At 45.0% G+C, this 15,691-nt stretch overlaps 1 long non-coding RNA gene across 1 annotated transcript in view; it reads right to left on the bottom strand.

Moving 5' to 3' along the window:
- LOC139046530 (uncharacterized) overlaps positions 1–15,691 on the bottom strand; it is a 27,093-nt gene extending 11,402 nt beyond the window's left edge. Inside the window, exons 1-2 of the long non-coding RNA XR_011506682.1 lie at positions 15,556–15,691; positions 13,869–15,110 (exon numbers count right to left, since the gene is read on the bottom strand). This is a non-coding gene — a long non-coding RNA (uncharacterized lncRNA). The remainder of the gene's footprint in view (positions 1–13,868; positions 15,111–15,555) is intronic.

Below are 15,691 nucleotides of genomic sequence, written 5' to 3'. Positions count from 1 at the left end.
TAGTAAATAAAAAACAGTCACAAAGGATTCTGGGAAGATGGTGGGGTAGGAAGCACCAGGAATCTGTCTCGCTACCCAAACAATGATAGCACTGGTGGAATCTGTCTATTTTGGAACTCTGGAGTCTGTTGAAGGCTGGCAATTTCCAGAGGAAGGCTTGGACAGTAAATTGTGGTTAATTTTGGTCAATTTCAGGTCTTCACACAGTAGCAGCTACCCATCTCCTGCCCCCAGCCATGTGAGCATCTTGCACACAACTTGTGGGAGCTAGAGTGGGCAAACAGGACACTGTCTCCAAAATATTGGGGATATGTGCTGATTGCTGCTTCTGATAACAGAGGTACAGGAAAAGAGGTGGGCAGCTATTCTTGTTGTACCTCCCACCATTGTTGCAAGCCCCTCCCTTTCCAGGTAAAGTGACTTTAGGAGATTAAAAGAGCCAGCACCCTTCAACCCCCCTCTTAATTTTTGCCATTCCCTTTTGGGGAGCCAGACCTTAAAGACTAGAACCTTTGAAAACAACTGCATATACAAGGAAAATTTAAAAGTGAGTGGGCATGCCCAAGAGAGGGATCAGAAGACACTGTTTACACCTCAGGCTGATCCTTGGCACAGAGACAGCCTATAACAATAAAATAAAAAAACAAAAACAGCCAGCTCTGCAGAAGGGGGAGAATCTGATTTCCAGAGTTACCACATTATTAGATTCAAACGTCCAGGTGTTCAACACAAACTCACACATCATACGAAGAAACAGAAGAGCATGGCCTATTCAAGTGAAAAAAAATAAATCTACAGACTCTGTTCCTGAAAAAGACTTAATGGCAGATATACTAGGTGAAGACTAAAACAGTGGCTTTAAAGGTGCTCACAGAACTAAAGGAAGTTGTGGAGAAAGTCAAAAAATGGTTTGTGAACAAAATGGCAATATCAACAAAGAGAAAACCCAAAAAGAAATTGTGGAGCTGAAGAGTACAATAAATGAAATGAAAAATTCACTAGAGGGAGGTCAAGGCAGATTTGAGCAGGCAGAAGAAAGAATCAGTGAACTCGAAGACAGGACAATAGAAACTATCGAGGCTGAGGAACAGAAAGAAAAAAGAAGGAAGAAAAGTGAGCGGAACCTAAAGGACCTGAGGACACCATCAAGCAGACCAACATATGCATTGCAGGAGTTCCAGAAAGAGGGGCGGAGAGAATATTTGAAGAAATAATGGCTGAAAGCTTCTCAAATTTGGTGAAAGACATGAATATAAACATCCAAGAAACTCAATGAACTCCAAGTTAAGATGAACTCAGAGAACCACACTGAGACACATTATAATCAGACTTTCAAAAACCAAAGAAAAAGCAAATCTTGAAAGCAGTAAAAGAGAAGAGCATCATCATGTACAAGGGATCCTCAATAAGGTTTTTTGCAGGTTTCCTATCAGAAACTTTGGAGGCCAGAAGACACTGGATCGGTATATTCAGAGTGCTAAAAGAAAAAAACTGTCACGAAGAATCCTATATCCGGCAAAACTGTCCTTCAAAAGTGAGGGAGAAATCAAGACCTTCCCAGATAAGCAAAACCTGAGGGAGCTCATCACCACCAGACGTGACCTGCAAGAAACGCTCGAGAGAGACCTGCAGGTGAAGGGACAAGACACTGGACAGTGACTCAAGGCCATGTGGAGGAGTAAAGATCTTAATGAAGGTCAACATATGGGTAAATGTCAAAGCTAGGATTATTGGAACAAGGTTTGTAACTACTTCTTGTTTTCTACATGATTTAAGAGACTAGTACCTTTAAAGAAAAAATGTGACTGCAAAACTAGTATTACTGCAACTTTGTGACTCCAAATCTTGTTTTCTACATAATTTAGGAGACTAATGCATTTACAAGATTTATTAGTTTATGTTTTGGGGCACACAGTATATAAAGATGTAATTTTGTGACATCAACCACCTAAAGGAGTGAAGATGGAGCTTTAAAGGAGCAGAGTTTTTGTATGTTATTGAAGTTGACCTGCTATAAATTTGAATTAGAATGTTATAACTTTAGGAAAATTGCTATAGAATACACTCAGAGGGAATTTAAACATTTCACCACACAAAAAATTAAATGCAAAAGAAGACAGAAATGCAGGAAATGAGGAACAAAAAGATACAGACAAGCATTCTCTGTGCCCTGTAGGCTATAATAGGGCCTGTAGGAAACCGGTAGCACAATGTCTTTCCTTCCACTTCAGCAAGAAAGAACTGGTGTCCAGCCACGGCCTGAGGACATTCACGAGCCTCCTCACAGGAGGAAATGGGTGGGGAGCTTCTAGGAGCCTTTGGTGGTGGGAGTGGGGCTCTTTTCTGCCAGGTGGAGCTGGCTTTGCTGATTAACCATCTAAGGCTAGCACAGCCGGCCAGGGTGAGGCAGGTGGGAACAGTCAGCCTCTACCAATTCCCCAGGGCCTCACCCAGTGCCTGGCAGGCACTCACTCAGTAAACACTAGTTGCTACATGAGTTAATGGGCTTTGCACACACATGCAAGTGGAGAACACCAGGAACCTGACAGGGGCCAGCTGAGTTCCTCTCTGCATTGCCAATTTATTATGGTGACGGTGCAAAGCCAAACCTCTTCCAAACAGTTTCGTTTGCTCCTATGGACGGGTAGCAGAGAGTCCTTTGCTTCAAGCAGGCTGCCCAGGAGTGAAGGTCACTTGCTCTTGCTGGTGAAAAAAAGCAGGAGCAGTGAGCATAGAAACTGGCCTGGCCTTGGATACTGTTTGTGGTTGTGGAGCTGCAGAAGGAGGCTGTGACTTCTCTCCTGCCTGACATTCTGTATGAGATTGGAAGTCAGGCTTTCTCTCGGAGCAAAGACTTCTACCACCTGGGCATCACTACAACTGAGGTGAGGCCCCAGCAAAGCTAAGGACCTGCCTTCTTTTTTTTATTTATTTCTTTTTATTTATTTCTTTGAGGAAGATTAGCCCTGAGCTAACATCTGTGCCCTCTACTTTACATGTGGGACGCCTACCACAGCGTGGTGTGCGAAGCGGTGCCATGTCCACACCTGGGATCCGAATCGGCGAACCCCGGGCCGCCAAAGTGGAATGTGGGAACTTAACCCCAAGGACCTGCCTTCTTGACGTTACAGTGTCCGTGCTTGATGAGCACATGCTTCCCTTCCTGCTGGGAATAACGGGCACAGAGGCGGAGCGCTGGGCCATGAAGTCAGACAGACCTAACTTGAACATGCTTCCACCACTTACTGTGTGTGTGTGTGTCAATGTGAACTTGGGCAAGCTGATGTCCTCACATGCAAGATGGGGTGGGCTTGGAGGACCTACGCTACACAGCATAAAGTGCTCGGAGCATGCAGTCAGGTGCCGGCATAATAAAGTGTTTAATAAAGGTCTTAATAAATAAAATTAATAAATAAAAGTGACTGTGCTTAATAAAGATCAGAGGCCGTTGTTTCCTCACGCTCTGACTGGATTATACTAACAAGAACTTTGACCACTGGGAGGGAAAATCAGTGAATAGTGAAAGTTTAGGATTTTATGGCTTACCTCTTCTTGACAATGAGTTAGGGCCTTTGGGGGTTTCATTCCATCAAACATCTGACTTATGAATAGCCAACTTGCAACTTCCCTGAAAAGATCCAAGATGGACTCCCACCTGGAGCTGGAGCTCCAGTGGCAAGATTTCCCAGGCACCCTTCCTGCTGCTGCCACAGAACCAAGGCCTAGGTCCTGTTCAAACTGCCCCGGAGCCACTGCCTCGTCCAGGAAGCCTTCCCGGGCTGCCAGACACCTAGTGCTCTATGTTACTCACTGTTATTGGAGTATCTCCCCCCTTGAAGGCGGAGACCTGCGTGCCTTATTCCTGGAACACAGTACTTCCTCAAATACCTGTTGAATGAGTAGAGCATGGGCGTTCTTTGCTGCCCAGCATTTTCCCATAAATACAATGTTACCTATGGGTTGTTTTCAACCTGGCTGTACATTAGAATCACCTGGAGAGCTTTAACAACTACTGGTGCCTGGGCCCCGCCCACACCAGTGAGATCCTTTGGGTGTGGAGCACAGGCCTGGGTGTCTTCTAGCATCCCACCTGCTTCCAAACACAGCCAAGGTCCAGCAGCACAGTTGCACACCGTGAGTGTTAGGCCCTCGGTGCACCTGTGCTGCAGGAAGAGAAACTGCCCTGCGGGAAGACCTGCTTTCATGTAAGGGGCTTCTCGCTTCTCTCTGCCTGTTGGTCTTTAAAATGGTGAGATGACATCTACTTCATGGAGCTGTTAGGAAAAAAGCGATAGAGAGAGAGTGGCTGTGCACATGTCAATCACACTTGTGATGAAACAGGAGCATCCTATCACATACTGTATTTTTAGTTACGAAATTCAGTATCTAAACGCAGAGAAGAGGCCAAGGGAGTTCAGCTCTTTAAACTGTGGTCTCTCTACACTCAGGGAGGGGAGGGGGTTTAAACAGAGCCAGACTGAGCCATGTAGGTGCCCAGTGCAGTTAATGGGTTAGTTCCCCTTTCAAGCTGATAGTCTTAAAATTTGCTCAGCATTCATTCAGAAGAGGCTGAATGCCAGGTGGGGGAGGACACAGGCACTTCCTGCTGTCCTGAGCAATTCAGCTCTAGTCTCAGAACAAACTTTACTGACCCCCACAGGAATCCCCACACCCACCAAGCATTTCTTCCAAATGCTCTTTCTACCACAAGGAGTTCTCTCCCTGAGAGGAGTTCTGGTGAATAGAGTTTTCACCATCTTGGGGCAGCCAAGTCCAGCCAGTCCTCATCTTCATCCAGCTCTGCAAAGTGGAGGCCTGACAGGCTCAGGGCCTCTGTCATGCAGGCTCGGTGAGCCAAGAAGTCAAAAGAAAGATTTCTTGGACTCTCAAGTTCTGGCAGCAGTGCTGCTTTATTCAAGGAATAGCATGGAGTAGCATGGGGACAGGACCCATGGGCAGTGAGAGCTGCAGCATGGGGATAGGACCCGCGGGGAGTGAGAGCTGCAGCATGGGGATAGGACCCGTGGGGAGTGAGAGCTGCAGCATGGAGAAAGGACCCGTGGGCAGCGAAGGGCTGCAGCATGGGGATAGGACCCGTGGGCAGTGAGAGCTGCAGCATGGGGATAGGACCCGTGGGGAGTGAGAGCTGCAGCATGGAGAAAGGACCCGTGGGCAGCGAAGGGCTGCAGCATTGTGACAGGACCCATGGGCAGTGAAGAGCTGCAACATGGGGACAGGACCCATGGGCGGTGGAGAACTACAGCACTGGGACAGTACCCCATGGGCAGTAAAGAGCTGCAAACGTGGGTTGAGGGTAGGGCTAAATTTAAGGCATAGGTATGTGAGTTATCTTTTACAAGACAAAGGAAAGATTGTGTAAAAATGTCATTAAAATGGTATCAGTGTAGGTGGGGTCTGGTTATGGGGTCGTCCTATAACTTCAGATGAGAATCAGATAGGATCAGGTCAGGACGTCCTATGCTTCCGGCAGGATGATATAGATCACTATGTAGGGCAGGACGCCTTGGGCTTTTCTCCCTGGGGCAGCCTTGATCCTCATCTTCTGGGCTCTCTAAGCGGTCTCCTTGAGGGCTAATTGGAGGTTGCTGGTAAAAGATCACATGATTGTTCCCAGTGGAACAATTTAATTGTGTTTCACTTATGGAGCTTCCTACCACTTGTGAGGCTGTGTTCCTCCACTGGAAGAGAAGCATAGAGGTGGGAGCTGGCCTGTGCAGGGCTCCAGGCCCAGTAGGAAGACGGCAGCCTCCACTCTCCTCACCCAGCCTCCTCCACTCCACACAGTGGTGGGATTTACTATGGACAGAATTCAAGGCAAGCAGAAAGTATCTCGACATATCTCTCCGAATGATTAGTTAGAGGCTTCTCATTTTTAAGGAGTCTAAATGTGCCTGCATTATTTCTTTAAACAGCAATCTGGGGGAGGCAGTTAAGGCTTGGGGGTAAGCAATGAAGAAAGAGCCAGTGATCTGGCACAAGACCGGGTAAGAGCTCCGGTCTTTGGCACATTAAATGGTTCGTCTCTAACACACCTCAGGTAACAACACCTGCTTCACAGGATGAATTCGAGGACAAATACGAATAAAAGATTTGAGAGATGGTTTAGGAAAAAGTTAAGATATGGGCATGATTTCCAGAAAGCTAAAAGCAGAATAAATATATTTCAGAGTTTAATCTGCACGTGAGTGAGGAATGGGTGGATGAGCTGGTTTACAGAAGGATTTGGGGACAGCAGTTTATATAGTTAGTAAAGGCTGAGACAGCTTTGCTAAGTTAAAGAAAACTAGTTAATGGGACTATTTCCAAAACACATCCTAAAAAACCCATGGTAAAATTTTATGTGATTTCTTCCTGATAAGGTGTGCAGAAATCATCAGGATAGTAAAGACCTGTTTTTATCAAGTATATTTCCCAATTACAGTCATTCTTCATCCAAGTATTTTATTATTTCCACCACCCATTGATTAAAAAAAATTGATATGCTAGTTGCCAGACAGAATAGTTTTTATCAGTATATATTTTACTATTTTATTAAATACATATTAAGTGCTTGGTAGCGGTATAGAATGAAGTTAAAGAATTTATGTTTTTAAGTAAATCTTATTTAATTATACCTAAAAGCCCAATGCTAGAGTTTGATATTCTCATGTACACATATTCATTGAGGAAATATAACCCCTATTATCACATTCTTTACTCCATCAATAACTCATAGGTTTACCTACACATTATATTGTATTATTTTAAATTAGGCAATAAGAAACAGACTGTTAGCTCTATTAAAGAAAAAAACCACAGGCCCCAAATGGCCTCACTTTGCCAAAGCCTGTAACACCAAACCTGGATTCAATCCTGGCCCTAACTGCAGGGTCGACTTTCCCAGAAACGCCATCTTCATAAACAGTCTAGAACGTTCTGCTCAGCACCGCTGAGGTGCTCTGTCTGTGAGCCCCTGCGCTCCCGCCCCAGAGGAAGAAGAGAAAATCTGCATGACAAAACCCCTGCCTCTCTCCCCCCCAAAGAGAAGCCTCCGGGGCCACAGTAATCCTTTCTTTCCTTTTGCTAATAACTTCCTTACCCCACCTGCTTCCTAGAAAACCTGCATTGTGTCAGTCCACAGAGTGTCTGCTCCTAGGTGAGACGCTGCCAGATTTGTGATTTGTTAATAAAGCCAATTAGATCTTCAGATTACTCGGTGGAATTTTTTTAACAGCTCTATATAATTTTGATTTTGATTTTACTGCATTTATTAATCTCTTACAAGATGTGCTATTTTTTTTTATAAATAAGTGCTCATTTTGAGACATAATTTCACATTTATTTGAGTTGAAAAATGGAGGTATACATTTCTGAGAAAATAAGCCTGATTTGACTGATTGGTTTAATAATAAGGACTAATTGGCAAAGGTTACATGGTGACTATTTTCCATAAACTGGATTAAGTAAATCTGCAACCCAGGGCTTTAGCAAACTCTATAAAAGGACTACTGACAAAGATGTGCTGACATTACTGCTTTGATTTTTTTCCCCAAGCCTTTTTCAGTAAACCAGATTAAACTGTTTACCTCCAAGAATGAAAGAGTAGCAGGTATAATTAATAGCTATTTGATCAGAAAAGCCCTTTATATCTACTTACCCAAAACTGAGAGACTGAATGACTCTAGTGATTGACTAACAGATCCTTTTAAAAGTCAGATGGTTTCTAATTCTTTGCTTTTGACAAATAGAAATGGCGAGCAATAGGATATTGTAGGGGAGGAGGACATTTCCTCTCCCCAAATGGGGGTTCGTCTGGCTGGAGAACGAATTAAATTCACATGAGACAGAATAGCAAGAGAAAATTAAACAAAGCTTTATGAGGAACCATGGCCCGGGGTCTTTCTTCTCGAAGGAAGAAAGTGCACCGAAGAAGTGAGGTGCACAGAGTCGTTATATAGCCCCCAAACAGGGTGTTTCACATATGATTGAAAAGTCCCTTTTACAACAGTCACGAGGCTGCTCTGTCAGCACAGCGCTTGATGGAAACGACAGATAGGTCTACTGTCCCAGTGAACGCCGTGGGGTGGCAGGTGTGTTGCCTCGGGCTGGGGGGGGGGGGGGGTCACAGATGAGCGCCACAATCGGTTCCCAGCCTAAAGAAAGATGCTTAATCTTTAAGGAGATGCCAACGTTGGGAGGGGGAGGGAAGTCAGTTACAGGAGGTTACCAGACTAGCACAATAAAATGCAGATTTTAAGTCCTTGCCTTTGGTATTGATTAAGAGTTTTTGGAGAGTAGGTCATCGCCTTTCTTCTTCCTGGTACAGAGAGGGAGGCACCTTTTACAGATAGAGATTTACCTTACAAATGTAAATGTGTCCTAACAAAGGGCAAGTTCCATTCCTCCTTCCCTGTCCCAGTTTATCAAAAGCAATCAACCTCAAATAATCCGGATGCCAAAGAGACATATCTTGGGGTGGTCAATTCCAGGTCCCCACAATATATTGGAGTATATGAGGAAGCCATTTGGTATAAACCTAATTCAGCCTGACTTTGTTTTCCAAAAGGGCCTGACTGTGGCTGTTGAGCATGCATTGTATATCTGCTTTAAACATTTCCTATGGCAAGAACAAATAGCCTTAAGATAAAGGTGCAACTTCCCCCCACATTGGCATTTCCTTAAGGATAAGCATCTCTCCCTAGGCTAGGAGCTGATTGCTGTGCTCACCTTTGACCACCCAGCTCACCTGTGACCACTCAGCTCCAGACAACAGAGCTGCCACTCTGCTGTGTCCACCGAGACAGCAGACCTACCTGCTGTGTCCATCAGTCGCTGTGCTGTGCAGACAGAGCAGTCTCGAGACTGTTGTAAAAGGGACATTTCAATCATATGTGTAACATCCTCTTTCGGGGTATATAACCACTCTGTACACCCCACTTCTTTGGTGCCCTTTCTTCCTTCAGGAAGAAAGGCCCCAGGCCATGGTCCCCACATTTTAGCTCAGAATAAACTCACCCAAATTTTCATTTATAGATTGGTTATGGATTATTTTTGTCGACACTTTCAATAAAATTGAAAGAATTATCAGATGGTAGATCATTAGAAGTAATTTTTGATTATAGGTAACTGTGAACATTTGGCATATAACTTGAGAAACTTAAAGAATTAAGTGGTATTACTATAACTTCTCCCTTCTGTGTCAGCAAAGTTTCTCAGCAGTTAGATTAATAACACTGAAAAACTGGAATAAAACTGTCCAACATTATCTTATTCTATTAGTAAAAAGTATTCATTCAATTCATCCATCAATATATGAACCCATTGGAAGAAAAATCTCCATCTATCTGAGATGAATTTTCTTTTTAACACTATATTATTGAAAATTTTAAACATCCACAGAAGCAGAGAGTGGTAAAATGGGTCCTCACCAGCTTCAACAGTTATCAATATCCCGCTGTTCTTAATTCAAGGAGGGGTTTTTCTAACCACTGTAATTTTTATGTTTATGTCTTAGTTCGGGCTGCTGTAGCAAACTAGCATAGACAGGGCAGCTTAGACAGCAGAAATTTATTTCTCACGGTTCTGGAAGCTGGAAGTCCAAGATCAAGGGGCTGGTTCACGGATGGGCCTTCTTTTTGCTGTGCCCTCACAAGGCAGAATGGTGAGGGAGCTCGCTTTTGGGGTCTCTTCTCTAAGGGTCCTAGATCCCATTCATGGAGGCTCCCCCCTCCTCACTTAATCACCTCCCAAAGGCCCTGCCTCCAAATACCATCTCGCTGGGGTTAAGGTTTCAACATACAAATTTGGGGGGAACACTCAGGCTATAGCAGTCTGTATGTCAACTACAGGCATACCTCGTTTTTTGCAAATTGAAGGTTTGTGGTAACCCTGCATCGAGCAAGTCTATTGGCACCATTTTTCCAACAGTATTTGCTCACTTTGTGTCTGTATCACATTTTGGTAATTCTCACAATATTTCAAACTTTTTCATTATTATTATATTTGTTGTGGTGGTCTGTGATCAGTGATCTTTGATGTTACTATTGTAATTGTTTTGGGGTGCCGTGAACTGTGCCCATATAAGATGGTGAACTTAGTAAATGTTGTGTGTGTTCTGACTGCTCCACAACCAGCTGCTCCCCCATCTCTCTCCCCCTCCTCGAGCCTCCCTTTTCCCTGAGACGCAACAATATTTAAATTAGGCCAATTAATAGCCCTACAGTGGCCTCTAAGTGTTCAAGTGAAAGGGAGAGTCACACATCTCTCACTTTAAATTGAAACCTAGAAATTATTCAACTCCGTGAGGAAGGCATGTAAAAAGCCAAGAGAAGCCAAAATCTAGACTTCATGCGCCAGTTAGCCAAGTTGTGAATGCAAAGGAAAAGTTCTTGAAGGAGATTAAAAGTGCTACTCCAATGAACACACGAGAATGATAAGGAAGAGAAACAGCCTTATTACTGATATGGAGAAGGTTTTAGTGGTCCGGATAGAAGACCAAACCAACCACAACATTCCCTTAGGCCAAAGCCTAATCCACAGCAAGGCCTCCGAACTCTCTTCCATCCTGTGAAGGCTGAGAGGGGAGGAAGCTGCAGAAGAAGAGTTTGAAGCTAGCAGAGGTTAGTTCATGAAGTTTAAGGAAAGAAGCGTTTCCATAACATAAAAGTACAAAGTGAAGCAGCAAGTGCTGCTGTAGAAGCTGCAGCAAGTTCTCCAGAAGATCTAGCTAAGATGATAAATGAGAGTGGCTACAATAAACAACAGATTTTCAATGTAGACAAAATAACCTCATACTGGAAGAAGATGCCATCTAGGACTTTCACAGCCAGAGAGGAGAAGTCAATGCCTGGCTTCAAAGCTTCAAAGGACAGGCTGACTCTCTTGTTAGGGGCTAATGTTGAAGCCAGTACTCATTTACCATTCTACAATTCCTAGGGCCCTTAAGAATTATGCTAAATCCACTCTGCCTGTGCTCCATAAATGGAACAACAAAGCCTAGATTACAGCACATCTGTTTACAACATGATTTACTGAATTTTTTTTAGGAAGATTAGCCCTGAGCTAACTACGGCCAATCCTCCTCTTTTTGCTGAGGAAGCCTGGCCCTGAGCTAACATCCGTGCCCATCTTCCTCTACTTTATATGTGGGATGCCTACCACAGCATAGTGTGCCAAGCGGTGCCATGTCCACACCCGGGATCTGAAGTGGCATGTGTGAACTTAACCGCTGCACCACTGGGCCAGCCCCAGATTTACTGAATATTTTAAGCCCACTGTTGAGACCTATTACTCAGAAAAAAAGATTGCTTTCAAAATATCACTGCTCATTGACAATGCACCTGGTCACCCAAGAGCTCTGATGGAGATGTATGAGATTAATGTTTTCATGCCTGCTAACACAACACCCATTCTGTAGCCTATGGATAAAGGAGTAGTTTCAACTTTCATGTCTCATTATTTAAGAAATATATTCCATAAAGCTATAGCTGCTATAGATAGAGATTTCTCTGATACATCTGGACAAAGTAAATTGAAAACCTCTGGAAAGGGTTCACCATTCTAGATGCCATTAAGAACATTTGTGATTCATGAGAAGAAGTTGAAGTATCAACATTAGCAGGAATTTGGAAGAGGTTGATTCCAACCCTCATGGATGAATTTGGGGGTTCAAGATTTCAGTGGAGGAAGTAACTGCAGATGTGCTGGAAACAGCAAGAGAACTAGAGTTAGAATTGGAGCCTGAAGATGTGACTGAATTGCTGCAATTTCATGATAAAACTTTAATGGATGAGGAGTTGCTTCTTACGGATGAGCAAAGAAAGTGGTCTCTTGAGATGGAAACTACTCTTGGTAAAGATGCTGAAAAGATTGTTGAAATGACAACAAAGGATTTAGAATATGACATAAACTCAGTTGCTAAAGCAGCAGTAGGGTTTGAGAGGATTGACTCGCATTTTGATAGAAGTTCTGCTGTGGGTAAAATGCTATAAATAGCATAACATGCTACAGAGAACTCGTTCATGAAAGGAAGAGTCAATCAATGCAGCAAACTCCATTGTTGTCTTATTTTAAGAAAGTGCCACAGCCAGCCCAGACTTCAGCAACCACCACCCTGATCAGTCAGTGGCCATCAACATTGAGGCGAGACCCTCCACCAGCAGTAAGATTACGACTCACTGAAGGCTCAGATGATGGATAGCATTTTTTAGCAAGAAAATATTTTTTAATTAAGGTACGTACATTTTTTTTTAGATATAATGTTATTGTACACTTAGTAGACTACAGTATAGTCTACACATAACTTTTTTTTTCTTGAGGAAGATTAGCCCTGAGCTAACATCTGCTGCCAATCCTCCTCTTTTTGCTGAGAAAGACTGGCCCTGAGCTAATATCCGTGCCCATCTTCCTCTATTTTATATGTGGGACGCCTACCACAGCATGGTTTGCCAAGCAGTGCCATGTCTGCACCCCGGATCCAAACTGGTGAACTCCAAGCGGCCGAATCAGAACATGCAAACTTAACCGCTGTGCCACTGGGCTGGCCCCTACAAGTAACTTTTATATGCACTGGGAAACCAAAAAATTCATGTGACTCACTTTATTGCAATATTTGCTTTACTGAGGTGGTCTAGAACCAAACCTGCAATGTCTTCGAGGTGGGCCTGTATTTTGATATTTACTTTGGAAAATTATCTGCTTATTGTAATAAAGATATTTTTAATACTTAGGACCTTATAATAGGAAATCCAAAATTTTAATTCATATGCATTTTTTGGTTTTGAGGGAGAAAGATTGGCCCTAAGCTAACATCTGTTGCCAATCTCTCTTTTTGCCTGAGGAAAATTGTCACTGAGGTAACATCTGTGCCAGTCTTCCTCTATTTTATATGTGGGATGCCACTACAGCATGGCTTGATGAGTGGTGTGTAGGTCTGTGCCCAGGATCCAAACCTGTGAACCCCAGCTGCTGAAGCAGAGCATGTGAACTTAACCACTACACCATGGGGCCAGCCCCCTTCATGTGCATATTTTCATTTCAGGGATTTTTATCCCCATTAGGATAAAATTATATGAAATTGAAATTATGTGAATTTTAGGAGCTACAGAAGCAAAATTTTGAGGACCACTTGTCAAGGAAACAGCAGTTGGCAATGTAAAACTTGACCAGTTTCAAACGGGGACAAGTCTTGCCCAATTCCTCTGCCAAGTTTTGTGCTTTTCTAGTGCATGCAAACCCTACACGTTGTTTGTCAGCTGGTCCTGTTGGGACTGGAGAAGGTGAAAAGGTCAGACAGCTTATGAAGTGTCCCTTGGGTATTTGGTAGATGCAGACTATGATTCCATGGGCCTGGGGTAGAACTCAGCAGCTTTACTTACTAGGAAATCCCAGTGAAAAGATTCCAACAGAGATGACTGCCCCACTGGGACAAGCCCTTCCTAGGCTGGAGCCACAGGACCACATCCCGTCAACACTCATGGACTGGCCAAAGGAGTCAGCCAGATGCTGTCTTTATTTAAAATGATGATATCTTGTTCATCACAAATTTTTTAGCATTAATTTAGATTTTTAAAAATATTGCACTGAAATTTGCGGCCGGCCCTGTGGCATAGTTGTTAAGTTCAGTGCACTCCTCTTCGGCAGCCTGGGTTTGGTTCCCAGGCACAGACCTACACTACTCATGGGTGGCTATGCTGTGGTGGTGACCCACATACAAAATACAGGAAGATGGGCACAGATGTTAGCTCAGGGACAATCTTCCTCAAGCAAAAAAAAAAAAATATATATATATATATATATATATATATATATATATATGTTGCACTGAAATTTGTATCAACTACTGAGTTTCTGTGCAAGTCCTCACTCACCTCACCAATTTCTGGACTTGTTTTGAGAGCTCTTTCCCTCTGGCCTCCAGGGTGGGCAACACCTGCACCAGCTGTGTGTGTTTGCTTCTTTGGGCAGGTGCCCTGGAAGTCACGGATGGTTTCTCTCCACCTGGAACAAGAAACAATCCTCCCAAGAGAGGTGAGAAACCCCCACGTGGACGTCCTGCGGAAGAAGCAGCAGAACGGCAGGTGTAGGGCTGCACCGAGGGAGTGCCCAGGTGTCCCAGGCACCATAGGTGCTGCTCCCTCCCTCTTTAAAGAGAGCCCTGTTCCTGGTGCCAGAGGCCTGGCTGAGGGCCGTGAGGGAGCCTGAGGGCTGTCTTGCTGGCTGAACTTCTACAGCTGGTCCGTGTTTGCAGCCCAGGGCAAGGGGCAGCACGGCCCATGAGTCTGGTGGCTGCTGGGGCTCCTCCACAGGCCACACGTCAGTGCTCCTCTTGCTCTGTCCAGAAAGCGCTGCATGAGTGGAGCCAATGAAGAGTGCAGGGATTTGTCCACCCAATAGGCATTTTTAAGTGCCCACTGTCTGTCAGGAACAGCTTTAGTTTCTGGGATATGAAAGGAATGAAGCAGCCTGCATCTGTGGTGCTCAGTTCCAGAGGGGGTGTTAAGGAATGACCAGTGTTATGAGGAGTGAGTGGACACGAAGTTGGGTCCAGAATGAAGAGTGAGTTTCCCAGGAAGGCACAGGCACCTGGGGCAGTGGGAGGGAAGAGTGTGGTCCAGAGCAGCCTGCTCACACCCTCAGGTGCAGGTGGAGCTGGGAGCCTTGTGGGGTCAGGCGGTCTGGATGGGGCCCGAGATGCTGCACCTCAAACAAGCTCACATGTGTGGAGGCATCTCAGGAGCTGTGGGGATGGTGGGGATGGCCAGATCATTAGGAGACAAAGACACAAAGAGGTGGAGGTGGATGCAGCATGCACGCATTGGACACTGAGAGGGATGGGAGGGGGCACCAAGAAGTGTCAGATGCTCCTGAGGCACAAATCATCTCAGATGATGCAAGTCACAGCAGTGCCACCTTGAATGGGCCCCATTGGTGACACCCATGCTGGTCCATCATGTCCTCTGCTCGAGACAGTGAACTCCGTAGTTGCTCACATGACATCCATGAGCTCAGGTCCTCGGTGGCAGGCTCCGCCTCATCTTTCCCACAGAGGCCCAGTCTGGCCGGCGGAGCAGTGTCAAGCCTGTGGATTTTTGCGAGTCTGAGGTGAATGCCTACAGGAAGAGAAGGCACAAGTTCTTACAAGCTCATCACGTGCACCTGTCCTTCTGCACAGTCGAGGATCTGTGGGTCTGGGAACTTACTCTACTCTAGAAGCTGGATGAAGGGCCATGGCTCTCTTGCATGGTTGCCCAGCCAGGCCTGCATCCACAGGATCTGAAATAGGTTTTAACTGCAAATCAAGCAGGAGCCTGGTGGGTAGTCCATCCGTTTCAGCCCCAGGACTCCGTACTCAGCCACCCTAGACTCACCTGGGGGCAGGGCCATTCTGGTTATTCCACCCACCTTCTGCCTGTCACCCACCTTCCCAGCTGCGGCTCCAAACTCCTCCATCTCCCCTTTTCCACTTAAGTCAGGGAGCCTACATTTGTCTCCTGTGGCTGCTGTAACAAATTACGCAAGTTCAGTGGTTAAAAGAACAGAAGGTTATGCTCTTACAGTTCTGGAGGCCAGAAGTCTGAAACCAGTGTCAGGAGGGCCACGCTCCTTCTGGAGGCTCTGGGGAGTGTCTGTCCTCTGCCTCCTCCAGCTTCTGGTGGCTGCTGGCATTTTCTGGCCTGTGACAGCATCTCCC

The sequence above is a fragment of the Equus asinus genome, chromosome 11, assembly GCF_041296235.1.
Source record: "Equus asinus isolate D_3611 breed Donkey chromosome 11, EquAss-T2T_v2, whole genome shotgun sequence".
Classification (NCBI taxonomy): Eukaryota; Metazoa; Chordata; class Mammalia; order Perissodactyla; family Equidae; genus Equus; species Equus asinus.
This window is presented reverse-complemented; position numbering and strand designations above follow the sequence as displayed.